The 14,064-nt window shown below is 43.6% G+C and overlaps 1 protein-coding gene across 13 annotated transcripts in view; it reads left to right on the top strand.

Moving 5' to 3' along the window:
- STARD13 (StAR related lipid transfer domain containing 13) overlaps positions 1–14,064 on the top strand; it is a 318,317-nt gene that overhangs the window by 215,664 nt on the left and 88,589 nt on the right. The window contains exon 1 of one of the 13 annotated variants that reach the window (XM_075050598.1): positions 8,377–8,582. The exons of 11 other annotated variants lie outside the window; for them this stretch is intronic. The gene's annotated coding sequence lies outside the window, so the exon portion shown is untranslated. Of the gene's footprint in view, positions 1–8,376; positions 8,583–14,064 lie in introns of those variants that run through there. One more of the 13 variants, XM_075050599.1, reaches the window with a different exon arrangement.

Genomic DNA, 14,064 nt, shown 5'->3' on the forward strand with positions numbered 1-14,064 from the left:
GCAATCAAATCTCACTGTCTCCGACTCTTCTGAAAAATCCTTTCTCTCCATTCCTTTGTACTCAGGCTCTTTATTTCTAAAACCCAGTAGTGGCCTCTGTCTTGGCTGCACCGGCTGTAAACGATAGTCTCACGTGTCTGGGTAGCTTCCCAGCACTGACGTGTGTAATCAAGATCCTTACAGCAAATCTCACTTTGCAGGAAATGACTTTGGGAGAATCCATCATTCTCTTTGCCCAAAGCTGCCTAATGTACTGCCAGGTTTTGTTTTTCTTTTATTTTTCCCCCTTCTGTAAATCACGCTGAAAGATCTGGAGGACCATGGTGATAGAAATATTAGTAAAGATTTTTGTGCATGTGTGTGATGAAAGAAAACAAATTTGTCAATAGCATAACTTGCCAAAAAAAGCAAACGTTAGTCCTTTGGGTTTCTGAAAGGTCAGGGAGACAACATTTTATACCTCAAGCATGCTGAATTTTGCTCAAAAAGAGTCTTTACATATTTAAAAAAGAAATTTTATACTGTGAAACGGTCACAAGCTGAACTCCTTTGCCTTCTCTTCAGTCCGTGTGAGGATGGGAGAATCACACACTGACTGGCACCACTAACATCGAGAATTCATGCCCATTCCCCTAAGAGCTTGTTCAAAATAAACCTCTGATGTCTTGATTACGGCCTGTTAAGCTCCAGAGGAGTTCCTCAGATGAACTGTCAGCATGTAAGCATTTTTTTTTCTGCTGATGTTTGAGGCAGGGCTGTGCAGAAAATCTTTTGTCTTCTGTTGCTTAGAGACAATCTTCTCCTCTGATAAGAAGCACCTTTCTTTATTTTAGCAAATGCCACCTTAAAATCTCTAGGAGATTCATGATACTCTGCAAGAGGTGAGGTAAGCCTTCTAGCCTTGTTTGGAGTTGGTTTCATTGCAGGAGGCTAGAGGTCTTAGGTCTATGGATGTGCTGTGAAAACTTCCTATTTTTGGTAGAAATGAAAGAGGAGGTGCTGGGACACTTGTTTCATCTGATGCTCCAGGCTGCACTACTATAAAACTTGTAACAGAAGAGCTGCTTTGTGGAGAGCGCTGCTTGTCTGTTTTCCTAAGAATGGTTCTGAATTTTTGCATATAAATGTAAGAGCTGAGTTGCCATAGGGTATTTAAGGCTTGGCATACTTCATGCAATGCGCATTCTATAAAGAGGCTTTCATATGGTGGGAGCATTCAGGCCATAACTAAAACATTTCTGCATTTAGATGCTGCTTCTTATTTCTGGTCTTGAAATGTATTTTGGTCAGACCTTAAGAAAATTAATATCACAATCATGTCAACTTTGAGATGCCATATATCCTACTGCATTTACTTTGATATATTTTACATAGTCTCAGATCCTGCCTGCTCATAAACAGGGTGCTTGGGAATACAGTAGTCTTGTCAGACAAATTACCTGAAACAGTCACAGACCTGGCACTGAGATATGATGGTGGAAAATCTATACTTAGGGCTGTGGCACAGTCAGCACGTTAACTACAGCTCCTGTGAGAGATGGAAGAGATTTCACCCTGGGCCGCAAGCGTACCTGATTTCAGAAACTTCAGCAGTCAAGCTAGAGCAGTATTTGGAAGGAGGCTCTTGAAGTTTTAGTCAGTACGGGATGTGTTCTCGGCCATTTATGGCTCCCCAAGCCAACGGTAAGCTAGCACTTGGCTGGGTGTTTGGGGAAGGCTCTGTTTCCATAGGTATTAGTGCTTGAAACCATTAAGTGTTCCACAGCTCTTTTACAAGAGGAGTAATTACATCCTGTCGGCAGAAATTACTCCCGCTGTTTAATTTGGAAACCATATTCTTTGCTTCCAGTCTTGTATTGTTGCACTGCAAATAGCAGCTGCATTTTCTGCCCAGGGTGGTGGCACTTCTCTCCGACACGTGCATGGTGGATGATAGCAATGGCGATGATGTCCCCCGGGATGACGTTTCAGGTTTGCTTGTGACTGAGGTCATTTTAAACGGTGCAGGCATATAGTTTCAGAAATCCAACTTTTCTTTGCAGTGACAAAAATAACTTTTCTAGCTCTCGTTTCCCTGCAGGAGGGATCCTGAGGCAGCCCCTGGGTGCACTGGGTCTTGAGGCAAATGCTGATGCTGAACTTTTCTCTCTTACTCTGTCCTTTTTAAGCCTTTTATGTACAGAAGGAAATTAGCACTCCAGATTATTGTTGTCTGTTAGTGGTGTTTTTAATTACGGATTTTCAGGACACCCAATTAACTTTTTGCTGAAAACAAGATTTTTTTCCTCCCCTGAAGCAAGCCAGTGATTCACATTTTAATACAAACTTTTAAAAATGTTTGACTCATGCAGCAATTCCAAGAATTTTTATTTCTGAGCTCTTTGAAGCGTTTTAACAAACTAATGAAATACCATGCCTCTGCCGTGCACAAACTGAGCCTCATGTTAAACAGGGCTTCTGTCACTGCAGTGCAGTAAGTGCCATATTTGGGCCCCTGGAGATGCTTTGTCCCACAGGATCACCTTAGCAGGAGCGTACGGCCACGCTGTCCCAGGTCCCAGCCTGCGGGAGCGGAGAGGCAAGGAAGAGATGCTGCTGAATCGAGCATGGTACCACTGGTCCCCCGGAAGGGAAAAATATCGGGGACCAGAGCTTGCTGAAAAGTATTGGGAGTCAGAATGGGATTTATCACGCGGTTGAATCAAACCAAAGCAAACTGGTTTGGGCTGGGCTCCGGGAGCTTTGCAGTGAGGCAAGCGGGTAGATCAGCAGTTGTTCGCTCGCGTGATGAGTAAAGCAGAGAGGCGCTGCTTGACGTTCATAAGTGAGACTCAAGCTGTAGAGTTTAGAGTTGAAAAACATTTATATTGGCTATTAAAGGGAACACATGTGACACAGAGATATGCCATGTAAACTCCAGAGATTTTCCAGCAGGAGAAAGACTCTGAAAAGCTAACTGAGTACCAAGTATAAATGAGAGAGGTTTTCCTGAAAAAAAAGTTAGGTAATACATATTTTGATCCTTCAAAGAATGTGTTTTATATTAAAATGCAAAAGTGTATGGCTTTCTCATCAGGCAGAGATAGTACAACTGTACTACTTTACATAACCACTGCAATAGTAAATGAATGACAAATAGCTGAGGATCCCTTTGGGAAATGGCAATCTTAGGTAAGAGCATCTACTGCATGAAAACTGCTCAGGAAAAAAATCGCCACTCAACATATTATCATTACAATTTTCTGCTTTAGATGGGAAATTTTCAAATCACTTTTTTCTTTTCATTTTGCCTTGCAATACCTATTTTAATGCAGAGTTTCAAATAGTAGTAACCCGGATATTATTTTTCCTTTCCCCTTGTCTTTTTTGCTGAAAGCATATCCCTGTTATGCAGCACTTTATCTTCCCTCATCTCTGTAACTTGAAAATTTCATAATCTTTAGGAAAAAATACAAATGTGTTTGTAGGGGAAACCTGAAGACAGTGTTTGCCTGGTCCTGGTAGCACAAAATAAAACCTTCGCCTCGAGTTCTCCTCCAGAATCTGCCAGGGTTAGTGCAGGACGTGCGATAATAAAACAGGATTACAGGGAAGCAGCAGGCAGTGGGTCACTGGCTCCATGTGCCCTTCCTCTGCAGGCAGCTGGGTTTGCGGTCGTACAGTGGTTGTCGGTGGCGTGGTAGCGTGATTAGGGGACAGCAGCAGGGAATACTGGCATCATGTGGGAGGCTGGCGGTTGGGAGTGATGGAGGAGATCAAAGGCTTGAATGTGTTTGCATGCTGGAGAATAATTGCAAGTCGCTCCTGAAACTTGGCTTGGCAAGGCAGCTTGGCTGTTGACTCTATCCGGCAACGTATTTCCACAGGAGAGGTGAGTACGTGGCACTGTGGGCCCCACCTGCAATGCTGCTCTCGGTTCTCCTTCGCCATGATTCAGCCCCCGTTCAAGTTGCGTTGGTGGATTCAGGAAAGCTGTTAGAGGGGAAATGGCTTATTTTATCAAAGCAGACTGAAACAGGGCTCTGTTTTAGTCTACAGGACAAGGCTGATCTCGTTGCCTGCAACTGGAGGGTAAACACCAATGAGGGGAAAAAAGCCTTTGAGCTAGAGGACCGTGTAGCCCAGCTGTGAAGTTTCAGCTGACAGTGGAGGTTCCGACCATCAGAGGAAGAAGGCTGCAAGAGCAGTGGTGGGGAGGAGATCTAGGGAGATGCGAGTGCTCATCTCCATAGATGAGCATCTTCATCTTGCTTATCGTTCCAGCAGTGTCCTCATACGTGTTGTTTCTTCTCAAGAGGCTCAAGGCATTTCCAAATCTATCTAGCGGCTCATGCATGCTGTCTTAGCAAAGCAAAATCTGACAGTAAGAAAAAGTAATGTGTTCTTGAGTGTCTTAGGGGTTTAAGATGAAAAATACAAGGTTTTTAATAATTCTGTCTACTGCATTATAAGCAAATACGCTGCAGTCAGAGTGCCTCTAAACTATTAAAACTTTTCCCCCTGACAGCTTCATGTTAGAAGGCTTGCCATATTAAATTTATTCAATTCCTGAAAAGAGTCCAGAGCCAAGCAGGCATAACCATCATGGTTGCATGGAGAAGGCCAAGCTTTCCTATTTACAAGTCACTGGGGGAAAATGGCAAGTAATTTATTCCTCGTCATTTCCCCCCAGTGTGGTTGTGGGGATGTGAAACTATTTATGAACTTGGTGTTTCAGCAGGGTCAGAAAACCAAAGGGACTGTTGGACTTGAGACCTCCTGAGGTCCTTTCCAACCTGAATTACCCCAGGGCCCTGTGATTTTATGATCCAGCTTTTTTAAGGACAAGGCAAGGCAAGGCAGACTTTCACCAGAGCTTCCACACAGAGCTCTGCGGTTGCTCCCTCTGCCATACTTTCATCACAGGGTCTGTGAGCACTGAAGGTCCTTGGATGGAGTCCTAGCTCCTTGCAAAGCAGCTCTTTACATCAAGGTGAAAGGTCTTCCTCTGACAAAAGTTCACCCACCAAAATGTTTGCTCGTGTTTCTTCTGGTGATTCCCCAAGTGTCAGCAGAGGGAGAGGCTACAGGTCAGAAGGCCCAAATGAAGATCTGCGTGGCACCCTAAGCTCTTCCCCAGCAGAGCGTTCTTGCCTGTTGAACTTCTGGCAAAGGGTCGTCCTACCAATTGAATAAATCAGTAGGTCTCGAAGTCTTTCACTTCGTATAACGTTTTCTAATCTCTTTTTGTCTCTCATAATGGGACTAATTATTAATCTGACCCATGGAGCCACAGTTTGGGGCTGATTTTTTAATTGGTATCCAGTCTCAGCAGATCTCACAACTATCTCCAGGTGAGGGGGAAGTGAGAGCTGCAGTATCTGCACAACAGTGGCAGGAGGAACTATCGTACTGGCCTTCATCCCTGGGATGCCATCTGTACTACCAAACAAGGAACGGCCAAGGATCCCACAGCCAGGGAACACAGGCTGCCTCATAGAATCATTTAGGTTGGAAGAGACCTTCAAGATCATCAAGTCCAACCATCATCCATGCCCACTAAACCATGTTATGGAGTACCTCATGTACATGCTTTTTTAATACCTCCAGGGGTGGTGACTCAACCACTTCCCTGGCAGCCTGTTATTATCATGTTCACACTGCTTAGGAGAAGGTTGGTCAGAATGGTCCAATACAGAGAACCAGCAGGGCAGATGATCTGGCTCCCAGGACCTGAGCTCATTCCTTGGCCATCTTGTGTTCAACCATACTGGGCTACTGTAGGACTGTGCTCACAATTAGCAAATAGTGTGGCCCAATAGGAGAAGACTTGCAGAGAGAAACAGTCCTAGTAAACCAACATCTGTGCTACCAGATTTTGCTGCTTTATTGTGGATTTACTCTAGTTTGAGCCTGTGAGCTGAATGCTCACTAGTGGTGGGAGCAGATCTTCCCATTCATCCCCAAGGAACTCGGTGCACTGTCTGGAATCGAAGCACATGGAGGATGATGTAGAGTAAATATATTTCTTTTCACCTGCAGCAGGCTTTTTTTTTGTTATTTGGGTGATGGTCAACAGTCTCAGGGCAGAGAAAGAGCAAATCTTGCCCTATGTGCCATAAACATTACTTCAGGCAGTAGACAAAATGCTCTGTAAAAGTCCTTGGAAGATCCCCATCCTGGGTTCATATAGTGCATGTCACACTGTCGTATCAAGCCTTTAATCTCCTCTTACAGCCTTTGCTAGGGATTCAAAACTCTGTTATTATTCAAATGGGTATGTACTACTGATTGGTCTCATTTATGGATTTTCAAGTACATTTTAAAGGTCAAGTAAGTAATTCTAATCAGTCATGTAGTTTTTGACAGCTGATAAAAATTGAATGTACAGCAGCACCTGGAAAGCAGATTTATTGTATTTGCCGTTACATATTTGGATTAGACGCAGGGATGGCGCTTCTACCCTGCACGTTTCACTCTCCATCATCAAGTTACTGGCACTGATCAACCAGTGCATCCACAGGAGAGCACTGTCGTTGCAGCATTTCAAATCACAGAGTCACAGTTGCTTGGACAGGCGCCCAGGACCCGTGTCTTACAGCTGCTGGTTAAGAGAGTAGTAGCTGCATCAGTGCGGTGCTGCCCTCGGCTCAGAGCGTTCCTGGCTACTTAATCCATACTGCTTTCTCGTAGGCTGCCTGGCTAGTAACAATTTGGAAATCAGTCTGGCGTAGGTGTTCTCAAATTCTTGTGTGCAGGCCACTCATGCGGTGGTTACGGAGAGCTGTTGGATCACAGGATGGCAACTGACTGTCCTCAGTTACTGTCTGCAGAACTGTAAGCAAAGAAAGTGAGAATATTTTCCCATTTCCACAAATAGCAGTCACAGATTGGGAGCAAGGCTTGAGCTCGGGTGCTGTAATATCAGCTTCTACCATGTGAACTAAAGGGCTAACTGCATCGCTTGTGGGAGCAGTAGTACATACAGGGACGGGCAGCAAGGCTGGCCAGCCCTGGCACGAAGCAGATGAGATTCTTCGGCTTAGGAAAAAAAGAGAGTTAAATGGGATCTGACAGAAGCCCGTGAAGTCATCTATCGTGTGGAAAAAGTGAACTTCGGAGAACTGCATGGCATGTAATGAAGTGGTTAGAGAGTCAGTGTAAGTAGGCAGAAATGCTTTTTTTGGTGTTTTTCCACTATGTTTTTGGAACACATTAGGGCTGAGTGGAAGACACTCAAAAAGGGACAAGATCCACTCATACAAGACCGGTGAGGCAGTAGTCCAGGTCCGGCAGCCGGCCGGGGAAGCCGCCGGGTTCCTGCTTCTTGCTGGGAGCCGATCGGCACACCTGGGGAAAAGCCACCCCCGGCACACGCGGCTCTTGCAGCCTTCCCTGAGCTGCTGGCGGAGCTGAGACCCGAGGAGCCCTTCATCGAGACCCTGGCAGCGGATCAGCTGCTATTCAGGGCAGTGGGCAGGGGACCGTGTGTGCCACTGGGACACCATCGGCTGTTAGCCAGGAAGGGGTCGGTGTTAGCCCTGCCGACGCTTTCAGCTGGGAAGCAGCTCTCACCATAGAAAAACCCGAGAACCCTGGGATTTTTCAGCCCATTCAGACTGTATCCAGTTCTTCCCAGTCATTTTTAATTTCCACAGCAGTTTCTTAAGAAGATCTGGAGGGTGGAGGATTAAAACAATTTATGGTTTACAGAAACTCGGCTCTGTTTTGCTCTGTTCATGGGAACAAAGTTCATAGCACTGGTTTTATGGTACCACCTTGCTTTTGTACTCCACGCTTTTTTAAACATGATAATGACTTCAGCGCTGTATAGTGCACTTAGTGCCGTGCAGAAAATAAAAGTATTTCCTGCCCACACTTCAAAAGAGCTGCTACGATGGTAAAGGCTCTTTCAAGCTTAGGGCTGCTAGCCTAAACAGTATGTACGCTGGGTTAGTCTGTCAAAAAGCTCTGCATTGCAAATGTAAATTTATCTTTGTAAGAATGACAAGCTCCTGTTCAAAGCAAAACACTACATAAAGCAGTTCACTGAGGCAGTATGTTTTACCATATTCCCCCTCTGGAACAGAGAGGAGTTTTGTATTACATTAATCAGCTTCTAAGCCCTGAAGGTCACAATTATCTGGCCACTATTTTTCAGTATTAGTGATTTTAGTACATGATTAACTTTCATGTGTGCATCATTAAGATGAGGAATTGTTTTTGAAGTTTCAAATAGAGCAGCAGGTCTTAGCTGTAGTATTTGCCATACTTGCTCAGCCACTGTTAAAAGGGATGATTTATAGAAAACCCAGCTGTGAGTTTTCGTTTCTTCAAGAGCAGGAGGCGGGACTAGAAACCAACCTAAAACCAAGCGGAGCATTGATCAGAGTAGAAATGATGTAGAGCACAGCTCCGCAGACAACAGCTAAGCATCGTGGAAGTATTAGCTGGCAGCGATAAGGAGGCGGAAGCAGGGCTCGGTGACAGAGGAGCCATCTGTCAGGAACTGGGAATCCGATTTCAAGAGAGCAGAAAATGAAGTACAGAAGAAAGTGATTTTGGTTCAAAGGTACAGTGAAGCTCAAGGATATCTGTGGACAGTAAGTTTCTATACTGTAGCAAGGATGTTTAATACAGCAGCTAGTACTGTTTGGAAGGGCTTTTCAGCTTTGAAAACAGACATAAGTAGCTCCTTTATAAAATAGCTTTTACTTAAAGCTTTTTATTTATTTTTAAGATGTAAATCAGCTTATCTGTTTGAGGTGGCTTGTTTAAAAACTTGTAAACAAACTTTAAAACTGCTGGTGTCCATCACTTCAGAGGGTGGTTTTGTTTAATAAGGTCATCTCCTGTCGAGGATAAGATTTGTTCGTAACCTTTCTGAAAAATTTCTTAGAAGAAAAGACTGCTTTGGCCCCAGTTGCGAGGTGAAAAAGGGTAGGCAAGAATATTTTTTCTGGAAAGGGGAAAGGAGTTCCCACCCAAATAGATCTAAACTAACTGGAACTACAGTGTATAAACACCCTGGGGCTAAATCCTACCCTCACTTACACTGATGTAAGTCAGGTTTAAGTCTACTGCAGTTAATAAAATTACTCCTGATTTAATTAAGGATAGAATTTGGTTGCACATTTCTTAATAACGAAAAAGCCCCATGGTTCTTTCCAAAGTGCATTTTATGTTAACAGATTATTAAGGACTTGCTTTAAAATACGTTAAAATTAATTGTAAACTCACATTATGATGCATCTTTTGTCACGTATTTGTATCCTTTGAAACTAGCACAAAAGCCAGCGTGAGATACTGTAAGCAATCTTATTATTTCTTGTTAGCAGGTTCTCAGATAAGGTTTGCAGTGCTCATAGTTTCATGCTCATTTCAGTTCAGTGGCTTATATTTGGGGTGATATGCTTTAATCCCAAAAAGGTTTGTGAAGCTCCATCTGGGAGCGATAAGGCGATATTAGCTGTAGCAGAAAAGTGTCAAAGTTCTGTACAAGACCCCAGACTGTATTACTGGGAATGAAACTGTTCTATTACAAATTGTACAGAAAAATTACTCTTGTTGCAGTGGTTTTAATGTATGAGTTAGAAGCAGAAGCATTGGCTGCTGACTGAGAAAAAAAAAAAAAAACACCAACAAAAAAACAAAACCCACTCACTATTATGGCCCAATATGGATGACAAAACACTGTAGCATGTGTGGGAAAATGGCTGCAGTCCAATGTCTGGAACCATTTATCTTCTGGTAGAGTCTGGAAGATGACTGTTTTATGTATTTTACAGAAATCCCTGCTGATTGATTTCATTTACTTAGGGGGAGGGGGCACGGTGACTGATGGTGGGGACAACTGGGCAAAAAAAAAAAGTGGATTCTTTACATTATCCCGACATCCTGTTCTGGTTAGGGTTGTTGGCACCTTTTGAGGGGACCAGACCGTGCTGGGCAGCCCAGTACGTCCTGCCGTTGCTTTTGCTACTACACACAGCCAGAGGTTTGCTTCTTTTTTTCTGGGTCTCAGTGAGCTGGAAGTTGCGGATACTGCTTCCACTAGGGCCAGGCACATTTTGGAAATTATGATTTGCAGAGGTCTGAAGGGGAATGGACAGAAATGGGTACAGGTCTCTGTAGCCTGCCGGTAGCTTGGCTCGTGGTGGGCACTATTATTGAAGAGGGAGGAAAGAATTTGTGAAAAGTCTGGGGGAAAGTCTTTTCAGTGTGCAGGGCTTGCTGAAATAGCTCATCCCGCTTTGGCACATGAGGTCTGTACGCTAGGATGATGATACTGTTTTCTTCTGACGTTTGTTGCTAAAATAGCCACAATTCCTGGTGTGTCTTTATTTGTAAGGAATAAAGAGCTTGTCAAGCACGGTAGAGACAACAGGGATATGCTGTACATCAGTGTCTTTCCTTTACCTTACTGTTATTTTTGTGTGTGCTCTGCCTGCCTGTCTGTCAAGGTGTTTGCCTTCAAATCAATTAGTCTCACATCTCGGCATGACAGTCGCTTGTTATATACCAGGCATATCTACAGACATTTGCTTTCATGTTGCAGGGAATCAGTGCCAATATTTTCATATGATGAAACAAGAGTGGAGGGACATGTTTCCTAGTCAGTACACTGCTGCTGTGTTGAGGTTTAACAAAAATGGGGAGAAAATGGATTTTTCAACTGACAGTACTACTTCATTTTGTACCCTTCAATCTCTTCACAGGGTCCCTTACTAGTGGTTGCAATGCCAAGTCCAATGCAGTGTCACATTACAAACCTGGAGAAAGGGAAAAGAATTGTGTCTCACCCATCATGTCTGGTTTCCCAGACATAACCCCAGTACAGTCAAGACATTTTTCATTGACAGAGTGGGAAAGAAAGAAAGAAAGATCTTCTACTTTACCCCAACCGCCAAGGAAGCTTCACGTATTTATCAAGTATTATTATCAGATTGGTAGGAGCTATGAAGCACTGTGCTTAAACAGTATCCCAAGAATAAACCCAGCATCACCTCCCTTCTGAACAGCACCCTGTACTATTGCCCTGCAGTGTCGTTCAGCCCATGCAGGTTCTTTGGCCTCACTGCTCATCACGCTGTCTTGATGCGCACTCATTATCTGTGTCTGTTTGTTGAGGATGTGCTTATGGCTATCAGACGTCTCTCTGTTACTCATGTGTTGACCTCTGGTTTCTAAGTTTACAGGAATTTCAATTAATCATAACCTTTTCTACTTTCCTAATTTCCTTAGCCTCCTTTTCAGCCACTGCATGTTTGGGTTATCCTCCCACAGAACAGTTTCTTGTTGGGACACTCCCAGAGGGGTAGCCAGTGTTGCTCTTGGTTGAGTTTGAGCCTTTGCTGCTTTTTGGTACCTCTAATTGGGGAAGGCAGTGGGTAGTGCCATGGGTTTCAGGTGAAGGTACTGGTTCTTTTCCTTGAGTATGCCTCTGAGTTGCCCTACAACACAGAGCAAATCTAGTGCCCCAGTGACTTTTTTAGAAGCTTTGCCTTTATCATGGAGTCCTCGAGGGGGACTGTCTTCTGCACTGAGAGGACTCTTCATGAGGTAGTGCTGGTGAACAGATCCAGTGTAAGTCCAGTGTCTCCCTTTAATCTTGCATTTGGGCAGGAGGGGAAAAAAGTGGTCTGAGCTGATGCAAACTTGTCTTTTCATTCAATGGGACTGCATTGTCCTGGTAATTTGGAGCACATTTGTGGACTGCCAGCCCCCAACCCTTCCTCTTCTGTAAAGGTTTGTAGGATGGTGTGCTCAGGCTCCAGCCATTTCAGCTACCGCCTGCACAGGCCCTACATTTCTATTTGCCACCTCTTAAGTCTCTTCATTACCTGGAAACATCCTTCATGTGGCTATCACAAAGGTACCTTCCTGAGTGCACTATTTCTTACAGGTAAAATATCTTAGAACATATTTTACACGCATTGCACATTATCCCATTTTTTAATACAGTTTGTCCTTTTGTACTGTGCAATATAGTACATGACAAGCATAGGCCGGGTGATAGAGCTATAGCTGCCTCTTATTTTCTTATCAGGTACTGTTAAAAACAGAAAATTAGATTAAAAGAAAAGAAGGGAGCTCTGTAGGCTGTGGAACATTATAAAACCTCCCACTGAATGTCTGCACAGGACATACAGCAACAGCAAAGCTGTTATTTACTAAATGAGTTCAGAGTAGGGGCCAAGTGAATGCAATGCATAAATGATTTATTTATTCATTTATAACTCTAACCTAGAATAATGAATTTTTTGCTGTCCCATAAAAAAGGTGACTTTCTGTGACCCTTTAAAGCCTTTAGCATTAAGTGGCATTAAGTTGATGGCTACTTGTTTTGTACCTTCAGTGAAGAATTATGCATAAATCAAGTAAGCTTTGCTTGTAATGTACTCATAATCCTCACAGGCAAAACTCCCACCCAAATCTAGTGATCAAGTATGGTTTCTTGAACTCAGCAGAAAGGTCACCTCATAAAAAATATGGGGGTGTAATATTCAGGCCACCCAGGCAATTTTTTTTGGCTAGGATATTGCTTTAATTAAGTGATTCTAAAGTTAAAATAATAATAGGATTCTGATTTAAGCAGATAAAAGCCAGAGGAGCTACATTAAACTCAGTTTCCATCCACCAAACACATCCAGACGAGCTAAGCTCACTTGCTGTTTGAAGAACATTTTTGGACAGAGGGACAGACAGGATGGGCTGAGGTTGAGTCCTGAATGTTCTGGGGTTTGCGTATTTAAATCAAGCCCTTAGCATTGTTTTGTACCTTAATTACTTCTGGTTTGTTGATTTATTGATGCTTTTGAAGACAAGTAGACTCAGTAAAACATAATCCTTCTATGTCATGTAAAAGCTGTTGTTAAATCTGTGGACATTATAGACAAAAGGAAAGGATTGATTGAGGCGTCTTTTGTGGAGGTGGTCTTCCACCTACAGGTAAAAACAGTGGTAGCTGTTTTTTAAAGGTGGAATTGAGTTGCTGAATTGCAAATTAAGTGGAAAGTCTTGTGAAACCACTGGTTAGGGCTCTCTCAGTTCTTGAATTCTGCCAACGCAGCCAACAATTTGGGCAGAAGTTGAATGGGAACGAGCGGTCCTGCAGAAGGGGTTGGTGGCTGGAGCATCTTCATGGAGCACTGCTGGGAGAAGCGAAGGCTGGACTTACCTCTTCTGTTTGAAATGGCCCTTCCACTTGGGGGTGACCTTGGGGGAAATAGGAGTACTATTTGCTTTAGCACTTGCTACGCAGGCTTTGAACAGGGATGAAACCCGCAAATGGCAATCCTTTGCCAGCCATGAGCACTGATGTACAGTTGAGAAGTCACGACGTGGTCCCACCTGGCTTAGTTTTGGGGAAATATTTGGAGCTTGCACCTAGTGTCTGCTGCCTGTGTCCCTGGGGCCCCATACCCGCACCCTAAACCCCAAGTCCAAAAAGCACCTCTGCGTCTTCTTTTTCAGTGCAGCAGAGCATAGCATCCAGGCATTACTCCTTCCCTCTGTGTCTCTCCTGTGTCTGTGTGTCCCAGCTGCTACACCTAGAGCAGGGCATGGGCCCTCGCTTGTCAGAGAAGGATTTAGCAAATTGTTTATTCAGGAGATGTTAATTTGTCACATCCCCCCACCAGTGGCTAATGACCTACTTGGGCAGCTCTGTTGTATTCATTTGGTTTGCAGGAATATGCACACAGATGACCAGGAGCGAATGTGGTAGATACAGGTGCAATGATGTGTACCTCTCTTGTGCTTCTGAGCTACTGAATTCAAAGTATAGATGTATGTTAATATTTAGGACTTACATAGTGCATTAAATCTCCATAGGCCTGTAGGAACATGTCTAATTTATACATCCGAAGTAATAGAAGAGGTAATCGCACATAACAGTCTTTTCATCACTTAACCCGATGAGGAATGAAGACACTATTTTGTTTGGACTGTAATTGCTTATACATACCTGAAAACACTATCCCATATTCTCAGTTCTTTGTAAAAACACCACAGGTTTGTCGTTACAAGAACATTTCAGACAGCTGCATGATGAGTTAACTTCACTTTTTAGCTAAACTGAAA

The sequence above is a fragment of the Buteo buteo genome, chromosome 18 (assembly GCF_964188355.1).
Source record: "Buteo buteo chromosome 18, bButBut1.hap1.1, whole genome shotgun sequence".
NCBI classification, from domain to species: domain Eukaryota; kingdom Metazoa; phylum Chordata; class Aves; order Accipitriformes; family Accipitridae; genus Buteo; species Buteo buteo.